The sequence below is a fragment of the Zootermopsis nevadensis genome, unplaced genomic scaffold (assembly GCF_977971745.1).
Source record: "Zootermopsis nevadensis isolate Lab colony 2312 unplaced genomic scaffold, Znev_1.0 Znev_ptg000011l, whole genome shotgun sequence".
Classification (NCBI taxonomy): Eukaryota; Metazoa; Arthropoda; class Insecta; order Blattodea; family Termopsidae; genus Zootermopsis; species Zootermopsis nevadensis.
The window spans coordinates 5208711-5231852 of NW_028259143.1; the positions used below are offsets into that span (position 1 = coordinate 5208711).

The 23142-nt window shown below is 37.3% G+C and overlaps 1 protein-coding gene across 5 annotated transcripts in view; it reads right to left on the bottom strand.

Annotated features, from left to right (window-relative positions):
- The window catches only part of LOC110838884 (uncharacterized), a 224089-nt gene that overhangs the window by 104905 nt on the left and 96042 nt on the right, over positions 1-23142 (bottom strand). The window contains exons 4-6 of one of the 5 annotated variants that reach the window (XM_087347135.1): positions 19624-19804; positions 17640-17832; positions 15470-16581 (exon numbers count right to left, since the gene is read on the bottom strand). The exons of 3 other annotated variants lie outside the window; for them this stretch is intronic. The gene's annotated coding sequence lies outside the window, so the exon portion shown is untranslated. Of the gene's footprint in view, positions 1-15469; positions 16582-17639; positions 17833-19623; positions 19805-23142 lie in introns of those variants that run through there. One more of the 5 variants, XM_087347133.1, reaches the window with a different exon arrangement.

Here is a 23142-nt window from a genome sequence, read left to right on the forward strand (position 1 = left end):
GGACAAGAACATCTCAAGACTTGGGACAAGAACTTCTCAAGACTTGGGACAAGTGACTTCTCAAGACTTGGGACAAGAACTTCTCAAGACTTGGGACAAGTGACTTCTCAAGACTTGGGACAAGAACTTATCAAGACTTGGGACAAGAACTTCTCAAGACTTGGGACAAGTGACTTCTCAAGTCTTGGGGCAAGAACTTCTCAAGACTTGGGACGAGTGACTTCTCAAGACTTGGGAAAAGAACTTCTCAAGACTTGGGACAGGGACTTCTCAAGTCTTGGGACAAGAACTTCTCAAGACTTGGGACAAGTGACTTCTCAAGACTTGGGATAAGAACTTCTCAAGACTTGTGACGAGTGACTTCTCAAGACTTGGGACGATTGACTTCTCAAGACTTGGGACAAGTGACTTCTCAAGAATTGGGACAAGAACTTCTCAAGACTTGGGACAAAGACTTCTCAAGACTTGGGACAAGAACTTCTCAAGACTTGGGACAAGAACTTCTCAAGACTTGGGACAAGTGACATCTCAAGACTTGGGACAAGAACTTCTCAAGACTTGGGACAAGTGACTTCTCAAGACTTGGGACGATTGACTTGTCAAGACTCGGGACAAGTGACTTCTCAAGATTTGGGACAAGAACTTCTCAAGACTTGGGACAAGTGACTTTTCAAGACTTGGGACAAGAACTTCTCAAGACTTGGGACAAGGACTTCTCAAGACTTGGGACGAGTGACTTCTCAAGACTTGGGAGTCTAGTCCTGATAGGGATGGGACAGGTCAAATTTAGTAGAAAGAAATTTCAAATTTTTCGGAAAATCAAAAAACGCTGCAAACCTTCTGAAATGCGCACAAAACCAAAAATTTTCGGAAAATTCAGAAAAAAATTAAAACTTGAAAATTTTCAAAAATTCTTAGTTTTCTGCACTTTTTGAACGATTTGCCACGTTTTTCGATTTTTCCAAATTTTTCAAAAAAATTTAAATTTCTCAAAGGGGTACCCCTTTGAGAATTTTCAAAAATTTTCGAAATTTTAAAAAAAATAAAAATGGCTGCAAATGGCGTGAAACGCGAAGAAAACTAAGAATTTTCGAAATTTTCGAAAACAATTTTGAATTCAGCAAAGACGGGTGAGGCAAAACCCTAAACAAGCAGAGAAGACTTAGGACAAGAACATCTCAAGACTTGGGACAAGAACATCTCAAGACTTGGGACAAGAACTTCTCAAGATTTGGGACAAGTGACTTCTCAAGACTTGGGACAAGAACTTCTCAAGACTTGGGACAAGTGACTTCTCAAGACTTGGGACAAGAACTTCTCAAGACGTGGGACAAGAACTTCTCAAGACTTGGGACAAGTGACTTCTCAAGACTTGGGACAAGAACTTCTCAAGACTTGGGACGAGTGACTTCTCAAGACTTGGGACAAGTGACTTCTCAAGACTTGGGACAAGAACTTCTCAAGACTTGGGACAAGAACTTCTCAAGACTTGGGACAAGTGACTTCTCAAGACTTGGGACAAGAACTTCTCAAGACTTGTGACGAGTTACTTCTCAAGACTTGGGACGATTGACTTCTCAAGACTTGGGACAAGTGACTTCTCAAGACTTGGGACAAGGACTTCTCAAGACTTGGGACAAAGACTTCTCAAGACTTGGGGCAAGAACTTCTCATGACTTGGGACGAGTGACTTCTCAAGACTTGGGACGAGTGACTTCTCAAGACTTGGGACGAGTGACTTCTCAAGACTTGGGAAAAGAACTTCTCAAGACTTGGGACAGGGACTTCTCAAGTCTTGGGACAAGAACTTCTCAAGACTTGGGACAAGAACTTTTCAAGACTTGGGACAAAGACTTCTCAAGACTTGGGACAAGTGACTTCTCAAGACTTGGGTCAAGAACTTCTCAAGACTTGGGACAAGGACTTCTCAAGACTTGGGACGAGTGACTTCTCAAGACTTGGGAGTCTAGTCCTGATAGGGATGGGACAGGTCAAATTTAGAAGAAAAAAATTTTAAATTTTTCGGAAAATCAAAAAACGCTGTAAACCTTCTGAAATGCGCACAAAACCAAAACTTTTCGGGAATTCGGAAAAAAATTAAAAGTTGAAAATTTTTAAGAATTCTTAGTTTTGTGCGCTTTTTGGACGATTTACCACGTTTTTTGATTTTTCGAAAATTTTCGAAAAAATTGAAATTTTTAAGAATTTTCAAAAAATTTCGAAATTTTAGAAAAATTAAAAACGGCTGCAAATGGCATGAAACGCTAAGAAAACTAATAATTTTCGAAATTTTAAAAAAAAAATTGAATTCAGCAAAGACGGGTGAGGCAGTCCTAAACAAGCAGAGAAGACTTAGGACATGACCTTCTCAAGACTTGGGACAAGTGACTTCTTAAGACTTGGGACAAGAACTTCTCAAGACTTGTGACGAGTGACTTCTCAAGACTTGGGACGATTGACTTCTCAAGACTTGGGACAAGTGACTTCTCAAGACTTGGGACAAGAACTTCTCAAGACTTGGGACAAGGACTTTTCAAGACTTGGGACAAGAACTTCTCAAGACTTGGGACAAGAACTTCTCAAGACTTGGGACAAGTGACTTCTCAAGACTTGGGACAAGAACTTCTCAAGACTTGGGACGAGTGACTTCTCAAGACTTGGGACGATTGACTTCTCAAGACTTGGGACAAGTGACTTCTCAAGACTTGGGACAAGAACTTCTCAAGACTTGGGACGAGTGACTTCTCAAGTCTTGGGACGAGTGACTTTTCAAGACTTGGGACGAGTGACTTCTCAAGACTTGGGACAAGAACTTCTCAAGACTTGGGACAAGAACTTCTCAAGACTTGGGACAAGAACTTCTCAAGACTTGGGACAAGAACTTCTCAAGACTTGGGACAAGTGACTTCTCAAGACTTGGGACAAGAACTTCTCAAGACTTGGGACAAGTGATTTCTCAAGACTTGGGACAGGTGATTTCTCATGACTTGGGACAAGTGACATCTCAAGAGTTGGGACAATTGGGGAAATTTTGAAAAATGTAAAAATTTTAGAAAAATCTATAATGCTGGAAATTGTCCAAAACGGGCACAAAACAAGAAATTTTTGAGAAATTCCATCTCATAATTTTTTCAAAATTTTTGATTTTTTGCGCTTTTCAGAAAATTTCCAGCATTTTTTGATTTTTCGAAATTTTTCAAATTTTTCAAAATTCTCCCTACCTGTCTTGCAGAACCGGTCGCTTTCGGACTATTACTTAAGAACTGTGTCTGTCACGAACGTGGTCTTACCTCACACGGTCCTCGACGTGCCGTCTCTGAAGAGCCCAGGTGTTGCTGACAACACGTAAGGCGGAGACCGAGACGGACAGAGACACTTTCGTTTACATACGGAGTCATGAAGAGGCTTTTTGTTGCAGACACCGAGGCAGACAGCAACCGAGTGTGATAGAGGCCGTGTCCGGCAAACACAGGATGAGGCATTCAAAGAGGCTGTCATGCAACGCTTGAGGAGAGTTTTGAAAAAAGTTCAAAATTTTCAAAAAATCAAAAAATGCTGGAAATTTTCTGAAAAGCGCACAAAACCAATTTTTTTTTGTAAAATATTGGAAAAAATTTTGAAGGTGTAATTTTTCAAATTTTTCAAAATTCTCCCTACCTGATGCCTTGCAGTACCGGTCGCTGTCGGACTGTTACTGAAGAACTGTGTCTCTCACGTACGCGGTCTTGCCTCACGCTCCTCGACGTGCCGTCTCTGAAGAGCTTAGGTGCTGCAGACAACACGTAAGGCGAGACCGAGACGGACAGAGACACTTTTGTTTACATACCGAGTCATGCAGTGGCCTGTTGGTGCAGACACCGAGGCAGACAGCAACCGGGTGAGATAGAGGCCGAGTCCGGCAGACACAGGATGAGGTATTCAAAGAGGCTGGCATGCATCGCTTGAGGAGTGTTTTGAAAAAAGTTCAAAATTTTCTAAAAATAAAAAAATGCTGGAAATGTTCTGAAAAGCGCACAAAACATAAATTTTGAAAAAAAATTCTGAAGGTGGAATTTTTCAAAAACCGTTTGCTGTCGGACTGTTACTGAAATACTGTGTCTCTCACGAACGGATGCAGTCACTGTGAGCTGTCTGCTCTGTTTCAATTTTGCTGGACATATTGCCGCCTCTATTGCCGAATCTGCGAATACTGTTAAATTACATTTATACAACTGTAAAACAATATCCTGTTAGCACTGTCTTGATAAAGTGTGCAAGCTTTTACGTGTTCTTTTCACTACCCACCGGGAGTGAATAAAATATAAAGCGTGTATTTTACCTTGGGGCATCCTGCATATGTTATAAAAACTCAGTTTCCTTTTCGACCTTATATTCGCAAAACCTTACATCTTCCTCATGTCTGAGAATATTGTATTGTCTCGAATCGACTGCTAAAAAACTATTTTTTTTATTTGTAGTAATCTTAATAATTATGGTATTATGATTGTTATAGTATGATTGATTGTATCGAAGGAGACTGGAATTCTTTTATATACATTTATATTATATATAGAGTGTATTTGAGAAGCCAAGAATTGTTAAATACATTTTATTTACATTCGTAATATTTGTATGGTATTAAAATCGGATATGAATCTTATTTAAATCAATAACCACACATTTTATCCACCAAACCTTTAAGTACCACATGCTATTTAGTTATTAACAGATTCCAAAGCACCATATCTAAGTAAAGATTTTTTATGAAATACACCCGCCAGTCAGCCACGCTGCCAAAAGATGATGGAAATGCACCCACTCCATAATTCTGGCAACGAGATTTCCTGCTTTTCATCCAATCTCAATTCCTTATTCCTCCTCCTTCCCACCTTCACGTTTCGTTTCCGTCTGTTTTGCCCTGCCAAAGGCATCTGACGGAACTGCCGTATTTCCATCACTGGAGCGCGTTATCGACCCATCTGCTCCCGTGCTATGGGTTCTAAATTTCTTAAGGTAGAAACCTGATCAATGTTGTCACGTTTCAGATGGACTCTTACCTATTTACTTGAATCACAAATACCTTCTTAGTTCAGGACGCGGCTTAATTAGCACCCTAAAGATGGAGGCAGTAAACATCTCTGAAACGTCGGTAAACTTGTAACATAATACGTAACGCAGCAACCCACAAGAAGGCCATCTTCATATCCGATGCCGTGAGAAACTCAAATGTCCCATATTATTCGTTAACTTTGTGATAATAAAGAGTTTTTCAGTGAGTCAAATTAATGTGCTTCAGTTTCATTCAGTCCATCTCCTCAGACTGACATGACTGATACTGAATTAATACTAGGAGATTGGAAAGGAGTGCATCAAAATCCAAAAGATGTGTTTTACACCACACTATTTAGCACTACTATATTACTTTATATTCATGTTAGTGCTGTACGTAAATATTAAAATCAAACAGTGACAGTGGAACCACGGTTCCGGAGAATTTGACGTAAATACGTCTATACGGAAAGGAAGTTTATATATTGGCTTTATTCTAAATATTTCCTTTATACATGCTTTACAATTGAGATACGTCTGATTAAGACATTGCTTAATCAACTTGAATTAGTTACGCTTAAGATGGGTCTGTGGTAGCTGAACGTAATGTAAAGTAAGGTAAGGTAAGGTATTTTTATTTATTTAGTGTTCTGTCTGACGACAGGTCGATATGAACAGGGTCCTTCCATCCTTTTCTCGGACTGGGACCTGTTCATGTACGTTCTTGGCAGATGATCCAGAAGTTGTTTGCCATTGCCTTCTGTGTGTGAATGGAGTAATTGTTGGGATGCCACGGAGAAACCGGGGAAGCCCCCGGAGGAAAACTCCGTGTTGTCTAGACCACGGCCTTGCCCAACACAAGTTATAAATTCGGGGACCGCCGGGAATCGAACCCGAGACCCCAGGATTACAAGGCCAGCGTTCTAACCACTAGACCACCGTTGGTAACAATAATGCCGAGTAAACAATTGACGTTTCCAAGGTAACATAACAATGCAGTTACACTTTTTCGTTCCACTTTTTGCCGAATGACACTGACCCTAAAATATAGACGTATTTACGTCAAAAATTTAACACAATAAAAAAATGCGTTTATTCATTGGAGATTTTCAATTTATAACTGTTAAGGATACATTCACTTGTTCCTTTGTTTGCGGTTCAAATTTGGTCTCTCATATTAAAAAAAACATGAGCTGAGGATGTTTGAGGACAATCTGTTTAGGAGAATATAGGGACTTAGTTAGGTTGAGCAAGTGATAAATGGCTGGAGAAAACTACGTAATGAGCTTCATAATTTGTGCACTTAGCCAAACATGGCGAGTACGAAATTATGGTGAGTGGGCGATGTATATATAATTCATACGAAACATCGTTCGGTTAACCTGACAGGAAGAGACCATTCGGTAAACCTAAGAATCTATGAGACGGTAATATTGAAATGGGTCTTAAACAAATATTACTTAAGGATATAGACTGGATTCATCTGGCTCAGGTTAGAGGTCAGTGGTGAGCTCTTACTTACACGGTGCTGTACCTTCGGTTCTAGTAAAAGACGTGAAATATTTCAACAACCCAACTGTCATTGTTTCTCAAGAAGAACCCTGCCCTCTGGAATTATCTAACGTTGCGTGGACCTACGACACAGTCTACAGGGAATAAGTTCCAGAGAATCATTTCGGACATACTCGGTGCCGTATTTTTGGTCAGATTTTCTGATCACACCTAAACTTCTTTAAAACCAATAGAATGAAAAAAGTCTCCTGTTGATATTTCAGGTCCTCGCGCAGTGGCGAGGCGAGTATGGGATTGTGCTTAGTGTTGTACGAATTTATTTCAGATTCAGAGGTGCTTAATTCACCATCAACAGTGATGTTGCAGCCAGCATCCAAGAAGACTGTCATCTTCCCCTCGATGTTTTATCGAAGAGAAATGAGTAGGGAGAGGAATGAAGGAAAGTAGAAGAAGTGAGTGGGATATAAGAAGCGTATGTGGAAGGAAAAGACGATGAATGAAATGAGTCTTCGTAGGAAAAGGGTGAGGTTGAAGGAAATGAGCTTCAAAAATAACTATTAGGGTGACGCAAAATGGAACGTCATGAGTGTACGGACTACTTGGTTGGTTGATATCTTGCAGTTCACCCTAACGACTTATATTACTAATGTAGATCTTCCTCAGCATTGGACATTTCTTTTCGCTTGTCAAAAACGTTCCGTGCTGTAACATATCTTCAGAACTCTTCATGTGATATTTAAGGAATGGAACGTTTTAATGTTTACGTATTTGCTCGACAGTGCTTAGAGAGAACTTAAAATTGCACTCTTCAATTATATATATAGATACGGTGGTCTAGCGGTTAGAACGCTGGCCTTGTAATCCTGGGGTCTCGGGTTCGATACCCGGCGGTGCTCAAATTTATAACTTGTGTTGGGCAAGGCCGTGGTCTAGGCAACACGGAGTTTTCCTCCGTGGCATCCCAACAATTACTCCATTCACACACAGAAGAAGGCAATGGCAAACCACTTCTGTATCACCTGCCAAGAACGTATAAGAACAGGTCCCAGTCCGAGAAAAGGATGGAAGGATCCTGTTCATATGGACCTGTCGTCAGACAGAACACTAAATAAATAAAAATAAAAGGAGTCAACGGAAATTATAATGAGTAAAAACACTGAATCGGAAAAGATGCACATATAACTTTTTTTTTGTTAATATTATAGAATTCGGCTTGAGTGTCGGTGAAAATTCAGAGAAATTTCCATCAGTATCACCAAATTCTGACGCTCAGGTCACCGATGGTACTAAATTCTAGCATATATTTGTTTACTTTAGTCTGATATCCTATACCTGCAGATATCCAGAACATTAGTTTTTCTTGAATATTTTCTTATATGCAGTTAGACTGTTCGATGTTTTTAGGTTGTTCTAAAAACTCTAAAAATTATGTATCGGAATGCCGCCAACTTAATTATTACAAAGTGACTGAAGAAATACTATCGAAAGATTATCTCATTTATTCATATAGTCGTGTATTGATTCATAGAGTCACAAGGGCATACACTTTCATAATCAGTCGGGTAACAATTTGCAACACAGTATTTGCATAGATTTTATTTGTGTTCAATGCAGTAGTGACAAACATATTTAAGGTAAACATCTTTCGGACTACACGGCTCGACAACCATAAGACCCATAAGAGAGACATCTTCATACTCGCCGACTTTAGAACATAAAAACTCACTATTTTTATTTGTTTAAATCTTGTCAGTCTAATCACAATAAAATTTCTATTAAATATTAAAATATTACTATAATTAACATTTAAAATATAATCACAATAAATATAATTTATTGTGATTAGACTGACAAGATTTAAACAAATATATATTTATCACAATATGACGCAACTTTATCATCTCACTATTTTTAATTGATCTCTTACATCTGCTGTGTTCTTTTATGATCAAACTGTCGCATCTTCACCTTTTCCAAATAATGCACCACCTTATTTGATATATTAACTGTGTCCAGTTAATTTTTTGTACATTCAGAAGCATCTACTACCCCGAAAACATGAATTTTTTGACATCTTTGTACTCCACGATGTCCATAATTCTGATTAAAAAACTATAATAGATTTTATACAAGGTGCAATTTAAGCTGAGTTTCTTTCTACATCTCCCAAGCACTATTTTCCTTGATTAAAGTATTTTATATCCTTACGGTGCGCGTAAGTACGAACTGCATCTCCTGTTACTGCAATTACTTCATACTTATATGTACCTCCAAACGTTGTGCAGAGAAGATTGTTTAATATCTGCGAGCACTGCACTATGTTAGTAATTTTGGGATAAAGTCGATACTGGCGTTGCTAACTATGTAATATATTAACCGCTTGTAAGCAAATATCTCCCAGCGGAATGTCGTTTTAGGTGATATAAAGGACGTACTTCCTTATTCATGTAGTTCCTGGAATAGTCCATGCATTATATTTTCCTGGCAAAGTGCATTTTAACAATAAGGCCGGAAAGAGTTAAATTAAGGCTACAGCAGATAAATTCTTACTGGAATATAGTCTTAGACTGCTGTGAATGGGTTTATTTATTCATTTTTGCAACAAAAATTATTGTAGGCTTTCACTTCACGTGTCCGAAAGGCAAAAAACAAACTTTGAAATATATTCTGTCATATTTCTCTCATGCAGTCCAAATTTTTCCACAGTTGAGTATAATCATACATAATGTATTAAAATGTGTCAGATTTATGGAATTTGCAAAGTTCCTTGCATCTTGCATAATTACTGTGTGTGAAATGTGTCGAGTTTGTTCTATGTAAAACACAAGTATGTTGATCGTGTAAAGGAAGGAAGAGGTGATTACATAACTTATTTTATAGTTAAAAGTAAATGTTATGGATTGTCATGGATGATGAAACGTTCCGTTCATGTGAGTCAATTGCCACTTATGTATTTTGGAAACATTTTAAATCACACATTTTCTGCTAAGCATCAAAATACCCTGTGGCTCATAAACAACCTCCACGAGTTTATCTGAAATACGCTGATTGGTTCTAAGCAAACACTAATCACGGTAGTGTTTAAGCGGACAAACCACCAGTTGGATTATTTGCCTACAGAGACTGTCTGTACAGCAGCAGGCATATTTAACCCATGGCCCGAGGGTTGTAGTGACGGGGAGTGGTGGGGAATTGATCACGTGCACATAACCGCTTGCTTCATATATTTATACATTTTGTTTGCTTTCTATATTTAAAATGCAAAATGTTTTTGTAAAGCTCAGCGGTAACATTTTTTTCTTGAAAGACCCTTCTGAATTACTCATATATACGTTTAAGTGAATATTTGCCTGTATTTTTTATATTCTTTTCTTCCCCGGTAAGCATTCTCTTGTTGTATCCTCTATCTGGGAAAATTTGAATAAAGACAACTGTTACTTCAAGTTTGAAGAAAGTCCTTGTCCTTTTGTCTGAACACTCTATTGGCGTCTGAAAAATGTTAAGGTTGGACGTACGAAGATTAGTCAAAACCAGACATTCACAAAACAAGTTTGGTCATATCGCATTGCCCTTTATGGGGGGGAAAAACACGCCATTTTGACACGTGAATACGACGTCTCCATGTGTCTCTTCTGTTTGTCTGCTTCTACCATTCCCATTAGTCAATCCTAGACAATGCGTATTCATAGACGGGGACAGTGCATGTTCCTTAAGATCGTTTGTTTCTACGTATAAGCCCACACAGCGAAGATCAAAATCGACATCTTCGCTATGAGTATTTCAAATCTCAGTACAGTAGTGCATTTATTTCGCATATATTCAGATTACATTTTGAACATCGCTGTATCAGTCCTCTATATTATACTTACTTGGACGACCCGTTCTTCAAGTGCCTGAGCAATGCGGGTTTCAACTTTTCGTTAGCTTGAACTATAGACATTTTGGTAGGACTCCTTGGACGAGGGATCAGCCCGTCGCAAGGCCTCTACCTGTACACAGGACAGCACAACACAGAAAAACGCGGACAAACATCCATGGCTTGAGTGGGATTCGAACCCACGGTCCCAGCGACCAAGCCTTTAACTGCGCGCACATTAAGGACCCCACATAAAAAATACAATTTGTAAAACACATTTCCTCTCCTTCACTCACACGAACGAAATAATGAAGGTTCGACTTATTAACACATCATTATATCTTCATTATTTACAAAATAAACCGCCTACTCCACCAATGCATCTACGACGTACCCAAACAAATGCAACGCAAACATAACAATAACGATTATCAAGACCAATGTAATTAGCGCTGATACAAAATGGCCGTGTTGCAAATGAAATCCACAATCTACACTAATCACGTCAGACACAGAATCGGGTCGAAGTCTTAATTCATACTAGCTGGCATTGCCAGTGGTGAATTCCAAATGACCACAGGAAGCACTGAACTCACTGTAGTATGTAATCCAATTACTGGAAATCCCCTTATGTTTTTTTAAACTGTACGATAACACTTTGTGCTTTATTCACTAATTAAATAGTTTCCCATAGTTTTGTTTTACATAACCCCCTACTTAAGTAATGTACCATTAAATTTAAATAAACTGGAACAGTTATTTCTATAATGAACTGTATTCAAGAAGTACAGTCCTTAAATCACTGCTTAAGCACTAACTATTCTGGCTACAGTTATAAACCCGTTCTGAATAATTTCTTTACTACATTAATCTTATCATTTAACAGGGTATGTCGATGGATTTTTCCAATTCTCTTTATTTAACATTCTTCCCATATTATAGAATGATGCAGTTGGTAAAACATCGTTAAATAATTTATTATTAAATCCTCATGCAAAGATACTCCGTTTCGAATTTCTATCCTAACCGCAACAGTATGAAAGTAGAGACTTTCTTTTAAACAATACAATTCTCAAAACTGAGGTCACACCCATTTCATTGTTATGGAAAGTATTAAAATGTATAAAGTAATACATAAGGTTATAAGTTCATGAAATATTATAAAGTGTCACGCTGAACGTTACACTGTATATAATATAAAAGTAAAAGTGGATAAACTTTATAAAAATTTATGCTTGTAATGACACTTAATTATTTACCAATTTACACTTTTGGAATGAGTATGTCAAATCCTTAGATTAAATCGGTACAATCGGGATTATTTAAATATATACTAAATTTCGTGTAAGCGCCCCTGAAACGAACACAAACAAAAAGTCGCTGACCTCAGGTAGCCTCAACTCCTGTTAATTGCAAAGACAAACGTTCGCTTTTTTATGTTATCCGAAGTAGGTTGAGGCCTTTTGAAGAGCCGATCCCCAGTCCGAGATGATCTTATTTATGATTTATGGTCTGGTACATATTTACCGCCACGGTGGTCTAGCGGTTAGAACGCTGGTCTTGTAATCCTGGGGTCTCGGGTTCGATTCCCTGCGGTGCCCGAATTTATAACTTGTGTTGGGCAACACGGAGGTTTCCTCCGGGGGCTTCCCCGGTTTCTCCGTGGCATCCCAACAATTATTCCATTCACACACAGAAGAAGGCAATGGCAAACCACTTCTGGATCATCTGCCAAGAACGTATATGAACAGGTCCCAGTCCGAGAAAAGGATGGAAGGATCCTGTTCATATGGACCTGTCGTCAGACAGAACACTAAATAAAAAATAAATAAATAACATATTTACCGACATTTCAGAGGAGCACGTCGGAAGTTGTAACAGACTACACTGTACTACATCCAAGACGACAGCCATCTTTACATTAGTCGCCGGAAGAAATCTCACATTTTGCCAAATTGTTGAAGTTTAACCAAATATTTTTTTCAGATAAGTATGCAGATGTTTTTACTCCGTTGAAAATATGTAAGAGACAGTAATGGTTCTATAACTGACGACGTAATATTTCTGACTGCAAATAAAGCGGTGTCCCCACGCCCCCAAGGCTGATTGTTCTGGTATATCACTGGTATATAATACTGATGATTTATTTGCAGACTGTCGCAGTGATTTGTGGTGACTACCTGTCACCACTAACCACTTTGCTTCAGTAGAGTTACCACATGAATGACAGCAACAGATGTCAATTGAGCAGAACGAACTCAGTAAATGCATGCTAGTATATTTTAGTTCATATTAGTTTATCATGTTCCATCAAAACACAAATAAAACATGAATTATATAAAATATAATTCACCTTGTTATGTAAATAAATTAAACTTAGAATTGGTCTTTTGTGGAAGAATAGGCGGTAATATGGCTTCAAAATCATTCTGATGCTGTCTCACAGACGATGTAAAAATATCTTATTACGTATAATAAACACGAAAATGAAAGTAATCCGTATTTCTGTGTACGCAGAGGAACAATGAAACCAAGATTTATTGGGTCAATGTTAACGAATCTACAGAAATATATGTCAGAATTTATTGTGTTTTGTATACATTCATCTCCTTCAGGACATAGTTCAGTGGTCGACTGTTTTGAACAATGTAACAAACTTTAAATTTCCATAAAATACGGGAAATATCTTTTCTGTGTAGGTGAATATCAGGTACTCATTTTCCACCTGATACTGCTTGAGGTTTTACAGTGGTTAAAAATTAGTTTAACCTAAATGTCTTGGTAGTAATAACGATTATAATTTAAAACTAAAATAACCACTATTAGATGGGGAATATCGGTACATTTGTGTCAGATCTATTTTCCAGCATATATTTCTAACCGAGGGATGTGTACTGTACCTATTTTTCGTACTACACGTATTTTCCAGTGAACAGAATGACACAAAATTTAGATCGTGAACTCATGGATATTTACAGATCTCCACGATACCCTCCAGATTATTGAGAAAAGTGTGTTAAGAATGAATCATAAAGAAGAGTTTTCAGTAAAAAAAATTGTTTTTCTGCTAGGAAAATTTGTAATTTGACCACAATTTCGTTTCAAACTAGGTTAACATCAAGACATTTTTTTAATATTATCTTTCTGTTTCAAAGAAAGCTTGGAAGTAACACAAGGCAGAATATAAAGACTGAAATAACACGAATAAGGCATTGTTAATAAACCTTTTGCCATTAATCCTTCAAAAAACTCAAACTGAAATTTATTTTACAGATGTACCCAATTTAAATGCCCTCATTTAACTTATTTCAGGTCCAGTGAATACCCCGGATGTTTTATTTACTTTGTATAGACAGGAACTCAAACACCTAATAGAATCAGGTTGATAAATTCAAACAATCAGCATCATCAATCGCCCAATCACATGCTCGTTTCCCGGCTCCTAAATTACTTTAATCGCCCCCATTCGTCTATCCGTTTGCAATTAAACTCCCAACTACCACTTTTATTCAATTTACCTGGAATTTGTTTTTCCTCACACAGCCACTTACACAATCCTTCCACTAAAGTTCATTTTCAATATTTAATTTTAATCTTTTAAAGTCTGTCATAAGTTTAATTTATTGTCAAAATGCCTTGTTTATCGAAATTAATATGGAACCCTGCTTATCTATAAACATATTGATATATGTTTTGTTAATATTAAACTAGGATAATGGCTTAGGTTTAATATACCGACGTAAACGTATCGGAATAATATGTATTAGTAAATTAAATTGTTTCAAATTTAACGTTAAACTAGCAGGTTACGTAAAATATAAGTACACAAAACACACATCTTTAAATTCGTTTGATTCTCAATTTATTACCTCTTATATTGTTCTATATTGTATTTTAACAAACATTAAGGTTGAGTATAACTCAATTATACTGTTAAACATTATCCATTGCCTCTTTTTAAATAACCCACGACGTTTCGAAAGATGTTGGAACTTCCATTCTTAGGTGATCGGTGAGAGGTCTAAGTTGGAAGCTACTCTCTCACGGGTCACCTAACGACACGAGTAAGTTCAACTTCCGAAACGTCGTGGTTTTATTTTGAAACATTTCAACGGTGGATAAAGTTAGACAGAATATTTATGTGCTTCGTGTCACATCATAATATGAATTTACTAAATACCAAATTGTATTAACCAGTTTAATTTCGTTCATATATTATTTGAGGCCTACATACAAACGTCTTCACATCTCTAGTACAATTAGATCCATACAACAATGCTGAAACGTCGTCTTCAACGGCATAGCTTTATCAGGGTATTCTTCAGTCCCTCCAGGTTTAATAACCTTCACAGATGTCATGACGAGTTCCATATACATATTTTAAATTCATCATTCACAATCATCATACTATTTGACACTAAAAGCGATGTGGTTTAAAGGACCATAAGGAATTAAATCAAATATATAAAGATAATTCCGACCACCGTTGCTACGAATAAATTTTTATACTTTTGCACAGACTAAATGTAATCTTTGACATTTTTCGGTAAAAACAGGAATATCTTAATTTCTTTATTCATATCACAGCCTCGTTAGGTACTCCCTGTTAGAATCTGTAGTTCCCCCTCATCTCGTCGATCTGTTCAGTGCAACAGACTCTACCAACCACGACCTAACGACAACTAATTCTCTGACCTGTCTTCTTTCTTCTCAAGACAGCGTCACGGCGAACCGCTAACAATGTTAACTAGTTAATTTATTCTTAAAGAAACTTTTATTTTGTATTATTTTTTTATGTTTTACTTTTTTGAATTCATTAAAGAGTTCAGTCTTGTTCAGTCCTTCCCTTCTTTTTACATGCTGACAATATAAGTAAAAAAAAATGAATGCAATGCAAAAGTTTCATGTTAAGGAACAAAACCCTGCTTTAATTCATAAGTTCTGAAGCACAAAGAACTCAGTTGTATTTAGTAATTGACAGCATTTGCTTTCATATTGTTTATCTAAAAATTTTACGACAGGAACCTCAAAAAAAAAAAAAATTGGACTCCCAATAGTATATAGGTCCGAATTTTTAAAGGAGTGAGAATTCTTTGTATTCTGAAGAATAGAATGTCGACGAAGAATACGAACATTTTAAAACTGTGTTTCGCTATTTAAATTTCAAAACATCTTAACGGTCGCTGGAAAGGAGAGGGTAGAGTGTTAGTGAGAAAGATGAAATAAGAATCCCAATGTCTCTGCAAGTTGGATTGCCAATATTATTTTCGCTTCCCTTGAGACGAGAACGCAAACAAAAAGTGGAAAGGAAGGGGACTGAAGTCAGTTGAACAATATATATTTGCCTGTTACTCTTACTGAATTTAAAACAGGAATGTAAAACAGTACATGTTCCAACAGGAGATATAGGGTTCTTTTCACAGCCTACATATCAACTGAAACTGAACTATTCAAAGTCTCATGAAAGAATAAACCCTTTCTGCAATCTGGCTATTTATCCACTAGAGGTACTATTCAAATTTCCTCTGCCAATTTGCACTCAACACAAGTTGGATTTACTCTAATGCACGTTTCTTAGGACCAGCCTACTTCCTTACTTTTAATTACAATGTTGTTTTCTTTCGAACATGATACATGTTTTACCCTCTCTTTAACGCTGCGACAATCCATTGCATCCATTGATTTACAGAGTTGAATTCACTATGGACAAAACTGTGTCTGTCTAACACCGGGGTATTGCGGGCCACGGCCAACTATAAGTATTGCTAATAGTGCAGTTTTCTTGCTACACAGACTTTGCTCTTACAACTGAAAACCGTCTCTTCCAAAACGTATTCCCACTTACTAATGATGGAGGTAGTCTGCACCTCTGAAACGTCGGTAAAATTCTACAAGTCTATACGGCGTATCATCCCAGAAGACAGCCATCTTTATGCCCTGATCGTCAATTGTAGTCCCGCTTTTGAATTAGATTACATCTGTGTTTTTATGTTCTATCGACTTTTCCTGTTCTGCGTAGGTAGAGGCGTCTGCATGGACCGATTCCCCGTGTCAGATGCCCTGCCAAATATCCATTCCGAGCTCGATGAAATTTAGACTTTCATAATTAATTCCATGCAGTGCAGTTCAACGGGATTAATATGACAGTCAAAGACGATAGACAGATTCAACTGTGCTGTTTATTGCTGCAAACACACCGAGGAAACAAAATAAAATTTACAAAATAAAAAAATCCGTGCTCCCACCGCATGTGCAATCCCAAAAATTCGTCGTTTGACATCCGACATTGACATTTACTCCATCACAGATATAATCGTTATAGCATGGCTCGGTCGTCAGTGACGTATTCGTGAAAACTGTCTGACGACCCCAAGGCACGTTTTGTATTATGGGTGGAAGATTCTTGAGACAACATCGCAGAATGTTATGTTACACGACACAAAAATGAGATAAAGGTTTTAGATGGAAGTCAAGAATTTTAGAGACCACGCCTAAAGAGATAAAGAGTCACATGTGTACGATTACTTAACACTGTTCTTATTTGTAACTGAAGAATAAACGAGATTATACCACATAAACAATGACAACATTGTGAGTGCATGTCAGAGTAACTTTATGGCTACTAGCAACATTTAACTTCAAGAAACGTCGAGGAATTTGTATAAGAGAAACTTACATTATACTACAGAGAGATATATCAACATTTCTTAAGTTAAAAGACGTTCCTTTTTTAACATGCACAGTAGATCCACGTATAAAGCCGCTAATATCTCTACCAGTGTACAAAATTCTCACCGATGTGAAAAGATCAAATCCCACAAATGTTTTAATTGATCTAATTCTTCGGCGTTCTAGCTCTCAACCCCCTATATCGACACATAATGTGCAAAATCCAACCGAAAGAGAATAAAACATACAACATTTATGGACTATATCGGTGGTCTAGCGGTTAGAACGCTGGCCTTGTAATCCTGGGGTCTCGGGTTCGATTCCCAGCGGTGCTCGAATTTATAACTTGTGTTGGGCAAGGCCGTGGTCTAGGCAACACGGAGTTTTCCTCCGTGGCATCCCAACAATTACTCCATTCACACACAGAAGAAGGCAATGGCAAACCACTTCTGGATCATCTGCCAAGAACGTATATGAACAGGTCCCAGTCCGAGAAAAGGATGGAAGGTTCCTGTTCATATGGACCTGTCGTCAGACAGAACACTGAATAAATAAATAAAATATCCAGACTTACTGTGAGTTTCTGAAAAGTTTATGACTTTTATCGGGTCGCAAAACCTTCTTGGCGATAATCTCATGGTGCGTGTATGGGCGGTCATTTCCTTCCTGCTTTCGAAAGGTTAAACGAGGTCATCATTTTGTACCAGGGTGGACAGGCCAGTACTTGGTATGCCGTCTTGCTGCAGTGGCTCTGCGTATTGATCGGGCTGTGTGCAGATCGGGCAGTAGATGAGTGACGGACCATAGCAAAACGGGGTTCCAGAATGTGGAAAGAAACAAAAATAAGGCGTTAATACAGCGGTGCTCCCCCCCCCCCCCCACAAGCCATCATATCTTCGTTTTATCTTCTTTGCGAGTAGGAACGCTCCCTTGCAGTCACTGTTGTACTTACGTGGTTTCGGTAAAAGTCCCAAAGCCACCAGAGATAAAGCTTTAAAAAATGAAGCTCTAATTAAGATGCAAAAAAATTTAAAATTTTCAACTTTCGTTTCAGTTTTTATTTAATTTCTTTATTTTGTCTTATTTCTTCCTGAAACTATTTTAATCTTTCTTTCGTCTCATTTATTTTATTCCTTATATTTTGTTTATATTCGTGTATTATTTTAATTTAAAACTGTTTGATAGCTTTCCTTTTCCTGTAACAAAATAAGCATCATTTTTTTCCTTGATTTTTATGTAAAATTACCTGAGAATTGCCAGTGTCGTTAAACATGTCACTAGAGCACTGACAGTTCATACTATAAGGCTAAATTATTAGGCCTACTTTATGAACATAAATACTGAGATAATGAATACAAGATTAATCAAAATCTCTTCCCAAGAAGATTTAAGATTTGGCTTGGAATCAATATTCCTTACATTAATAATTTATGCTATGTTATACGTTTAATAAGCAAAGATATTCATATTATATTTTTCAGTTTCGAATACAAATCGCTTGAACACTATATTACAGATTAGCATCAACTATCTGTGTGGAGATTACAGCCTGATGGCTTCAATAAATAATGCCGGAAATTCAGAATTTCCCACTGTTATAAACCCAAAACGAACATTCGCTCATTAAATTAAAACAACAGTAAGTTATAGCTACGATTCTTAAATAATATCTTACGTAGTGCTGCAACCTTCCAAACTGCTGTTTAACATTTGTCGCCAATGTTTAAATTGATATATTTTTTTTATTCTGATACATGTATTGGCCATGTCATCATAAAAATTAATTTTCTGAAAACTTCACAATGCGGAATAGTTTATTAGGACGTCTGTTGTTCAAAACTAACTTCGTTATGTTAAACAAAACAAAAAAATTAAAATTTTTGGTGCTTAAAGTATTTCTACCATACGATAGCAGTTGCAAAACTAGTGGTTGGCGAAATGTTCAAAATGCGATGAGAAAAAATGGAACTGTAGAAAGGGATAAATGACAAAGCGTGTCTATTGTTTCTCACTCTCCCACATATTTTGGGATTATATTTACGTACGAATACGAAACGAACAATGGGAACAATACAATGCGAATTTTAATTTCTTCCACCAACATCACTTACTCCGACAGCTCTCTGAGCGTAAAACCTTCACAGAATTTTAAGAGCGAAATATAAATTAAACTGATAATCCAAATGACTATCAAATACAGCAGCGTCCACGCAGACCTATTCTGTAAGGTAGACAATTTTGGTGCATAACAGCACCAATTTTTTTTCCATAGCATAATTCAAATGAATAACGTAAACCCTGACTGTTATAACTTACGAGATTCTCCCAGTACGTAACACACTACACGAGTATTTTTATATAATTTCCGCTGAAAACAACGAAAGATTTAATATTCTCGTTCTTTTGTGTACACAACTGTAACTATTCCAACACATATTACACCAAGAGTAACTCATACTGGATCAAAATGTTAACTAATATTACACAAAAGTAAGGCAAATTGCCACTTTACTTGGATCATTCTATTCTTTTCAAAGATACAAGAAAAGAATGCCTACTTATCGTAACAGCTGTTTCATTAATAAAATCTTCTCTGGCCAACAGCTACTCATGAGTAGCCCTGCGGATGAGTACAGAGACGGTCCTCGAAACGTCTGCAAGTTTTAATCATCTGACGGCTGATGTCCCGAAAAGATTTTATTGAAGACATCCACTATGAAAACTTCACATTATGTATCTCTGTATCAGAAAGCAGATTACTACAATTAATAACATATCTAATTTATAAAGCAAACAGCTGTAGACTACAAGACAAATGTAAAATAATAATTTAATGCAAACGTACATTTCATTAATATTTTGTAACTTACTACTCACATTAATCACACATTCTGAAGGTACATTTTTATTTATCTTTTTATAATTCTTACTTGTTAGAATAAACACGGGATAAACTCACTTTATATTGTCTACTCTCAACGAGTTGCTTAATTCGACAAAATTTTGCACATCTCTCAATCCAGTCTGTTCGTTGGTTGAGTACACAACATTAACAGAACGTAGTATCAAATTTTTATTCAAATCTCGCATACTAAACGAATTGTAGTTACATTTAAAACCTTCGGGATTTATAATCCTTCAATGCAGAGCTTGTGTATAAACTAAGAATAAATTGTAGCGAACTCTAGGGCCCTGAGGTGTACTGATGTGTAAAATTATTGCTCTCGGTACTGAATTAATTAAATACAAGAACCTACTCAACTTCAAAAAAGTAGCAGTCCTGTAAGATTGAAGTGGATGAAGACAGAGTTCCCTTATTTCAACGTAGTTACCGAGTAAGACTCGCTTCAAGTTTACGGTTAACTGGCGTCATAGGATCTCCATTAAATGTTCTTCCTGCACTAATTATCCATTTTATACATTTTCTTTGTTATTGATATTCCGTACTTTCGTGTACCTCTTATCTTATGACAGTCAGACAAAATGAAAATTCTTCAGTCAGCTCAATTTTTTAAAAATCCTTCTGAGCCTCCGTAACCCTTTAGAGTAAATACCTAATAAGCAGCAAACAAATGTTGCCATGTAGTCTAATAGACGTTTTCCGACGTTTTGGAAGCGCTTAATTCTTATACCATGAGGCCCTGATAATGGGGAAACAAGGTACATAAAACACACATCAATATAAAAGAGGAGTTGATTTAATTCTCTTAATGTCGCGTGCAAATAAACATAATTCCGCCAATGTTGGTAAAATATAAAGATTATACTTGTATTCCGGTTCATGTTTAGAAATAAACTAAATTACGTGACTTATCAATTTCGTGTAATAAAAAGTAAAAGTAAAGTTTGTCCCGCTATACGCCATGTAGGCGCTTGGGGTGAGAGGAGGTATAGCTCCTCTCTTCCTTGACCTCGGCACTAGATGGGGGTGAGTGGTCAGCATCACGCCCCGGCCGGCTTTACCCCCGGGAAAGGACCCCGGTACCCATTGTAGAGGAGGCTGGGTGGGCCCCAGAGCCGGTCTGGACGCAGAGGCTAGAGGAAAAATCCTCTGCCCCCGTCGGGGATCGAACCCCGGTCGTCCAGCCCGTAGCTAGTCACTATACTGACTGAGCTATCCCGGCTCATAATTTCGTGTAATACCAGTTATAAATTCAAGCTAAAACTGTCTCTAACAGCCAGTGCTATACTCAATAATCGTGGTTTTCACGGTTTGTAGTCTACATTTTCTCTCTTCTTCAATCGAATCCTCTTTGCGACTTCTGCGGAGAAGTTCAAAGGTGTAAACTTTTGCCCCTTGAGGGAGGTGAAGCTTATACTGGGGACTTCTGTCCATTTGCTAGCCGCCCCTGAAAGTTATATCTCTTATATGGGTTAATACAAATTCTCTAGCCCCGCAGTGTTCATTACATTAAACACAAAACAAACTTGTACATGGTCGTACACACAAAGTAACCTAACTATTTCAGACAGACATTTTTGTGGCAATGAGGCACGATTTATTCAGTTTAAAAGTTACAGTTTAACAGTCTACTTTATTCAATATTTAAAGTTGTCATAGTGGAAAATGTTCCTTGTGGATGTTTCTTGGCACAGCACCGTGTCAAGATAATATTGATTACCGACGTTTCGGATAACTTGTTGCCTCTTTCTTCATGTTGTGTTGAAATGGTAAGTAGAAAAACTACCTATGTTTCGATTGAGTTCCAGCCACTTACTTCAAAATAGGCGTACAATATCGTATCAAAACGTGTAAAGATACCGACGTTTCGGAAGAACTACCTGCCTACTTCTTTAGAATATACAGCGCACTTTCTTTCTATAGTCTAACCACACCTTACATGTTGTTGCACTGTATCGTTTGGTAAAAGTTCACTGACGTTTCAGAGACGCTTTATGCTAGATAATTCATATGTAAGATAACAATTATTAGTTCTATGAAGTGGCCCCTTTCTTCATAAGCTAACTGTCGCTGATTTTTTTCAAGAAATTCGTCATCTTTTATTAAATCCAAGTGATCAACATCATGCTCAGATACGATATTCCACGTGTCATGTCCTGAGCTAGATTAATCCAATCCACAATCTCATATCAAACTTTGAAGTTCAGTTTTAACATTATTCTCCTATGTATACTTATCTCATCCAAGCCACCTCTTCCCCTCAGGACTGCGATTACATTTCTGTATACGTTTTCCATCTCTCAGATAAAAATTCTCTTTAATTAAAGAGGCACGTGCGTACGTGTACATGAGTGCCCTTTAATCATCTGCCCTTCCTTTCATGTCTCGATAACATGACCCTAATGAATATATGATCATAATATTTCAGGCTTATATTTTGTATAATGCACACGTGTCCCTCGAAAGAGACCACCACATCAATAGCACACTGTGACCAAAACCAATCAAAAGCTTGAATCACGGCACCACAATGATAATGCTGACTGGTGGAAAATTATGTACGTAAAACCAATATCACTTCCGGTGTGATTACCGAACAGTCAACTCGAGTGTTTGTTCAAAATGTCGATGCACCACCAGAGGACAAAAGCCTAAGGTAATATGGACAGCAGTTCAAATCATGGTCACACATAACGCTGCGAGAATCATAGTGTATATTAATCATGTAGGTGGGCATTTATAATTAAATCAAAGTGTTAAAATTAAATATTAAAATATCTGTATTGTACTACAAAGTGTAAATCTTTCGTTTGCTTAACGCCGTCTGGAAGCCCTGGAATAGCCTAGTTTTTTTTTTTTTTAAATTTCGTTTTCAGACGAACGAGCTTTTTAAGCGTTCTCTTAGAAAGTCTCGTCTTACAATATCTCCAATAATTCTAGCAACTGTAACTGGGGTAGAAGGCACGGTAGTAATAAGAAATAATTATATTAAATAAGTAGTGCTAATAGAGCTAGCTATTTAAGGACTCTGGTCGCGAAAATCTGGTGGCCACACATCACTGCATAGAGAACTCAACCAATAACCCTAGCCTCTGAACTTCACAGAATTATCGTCTGCATTTTGACACATGTTCTGAACTATAAGCTTCCACAAAATTTAATTTGCTCTTAAATC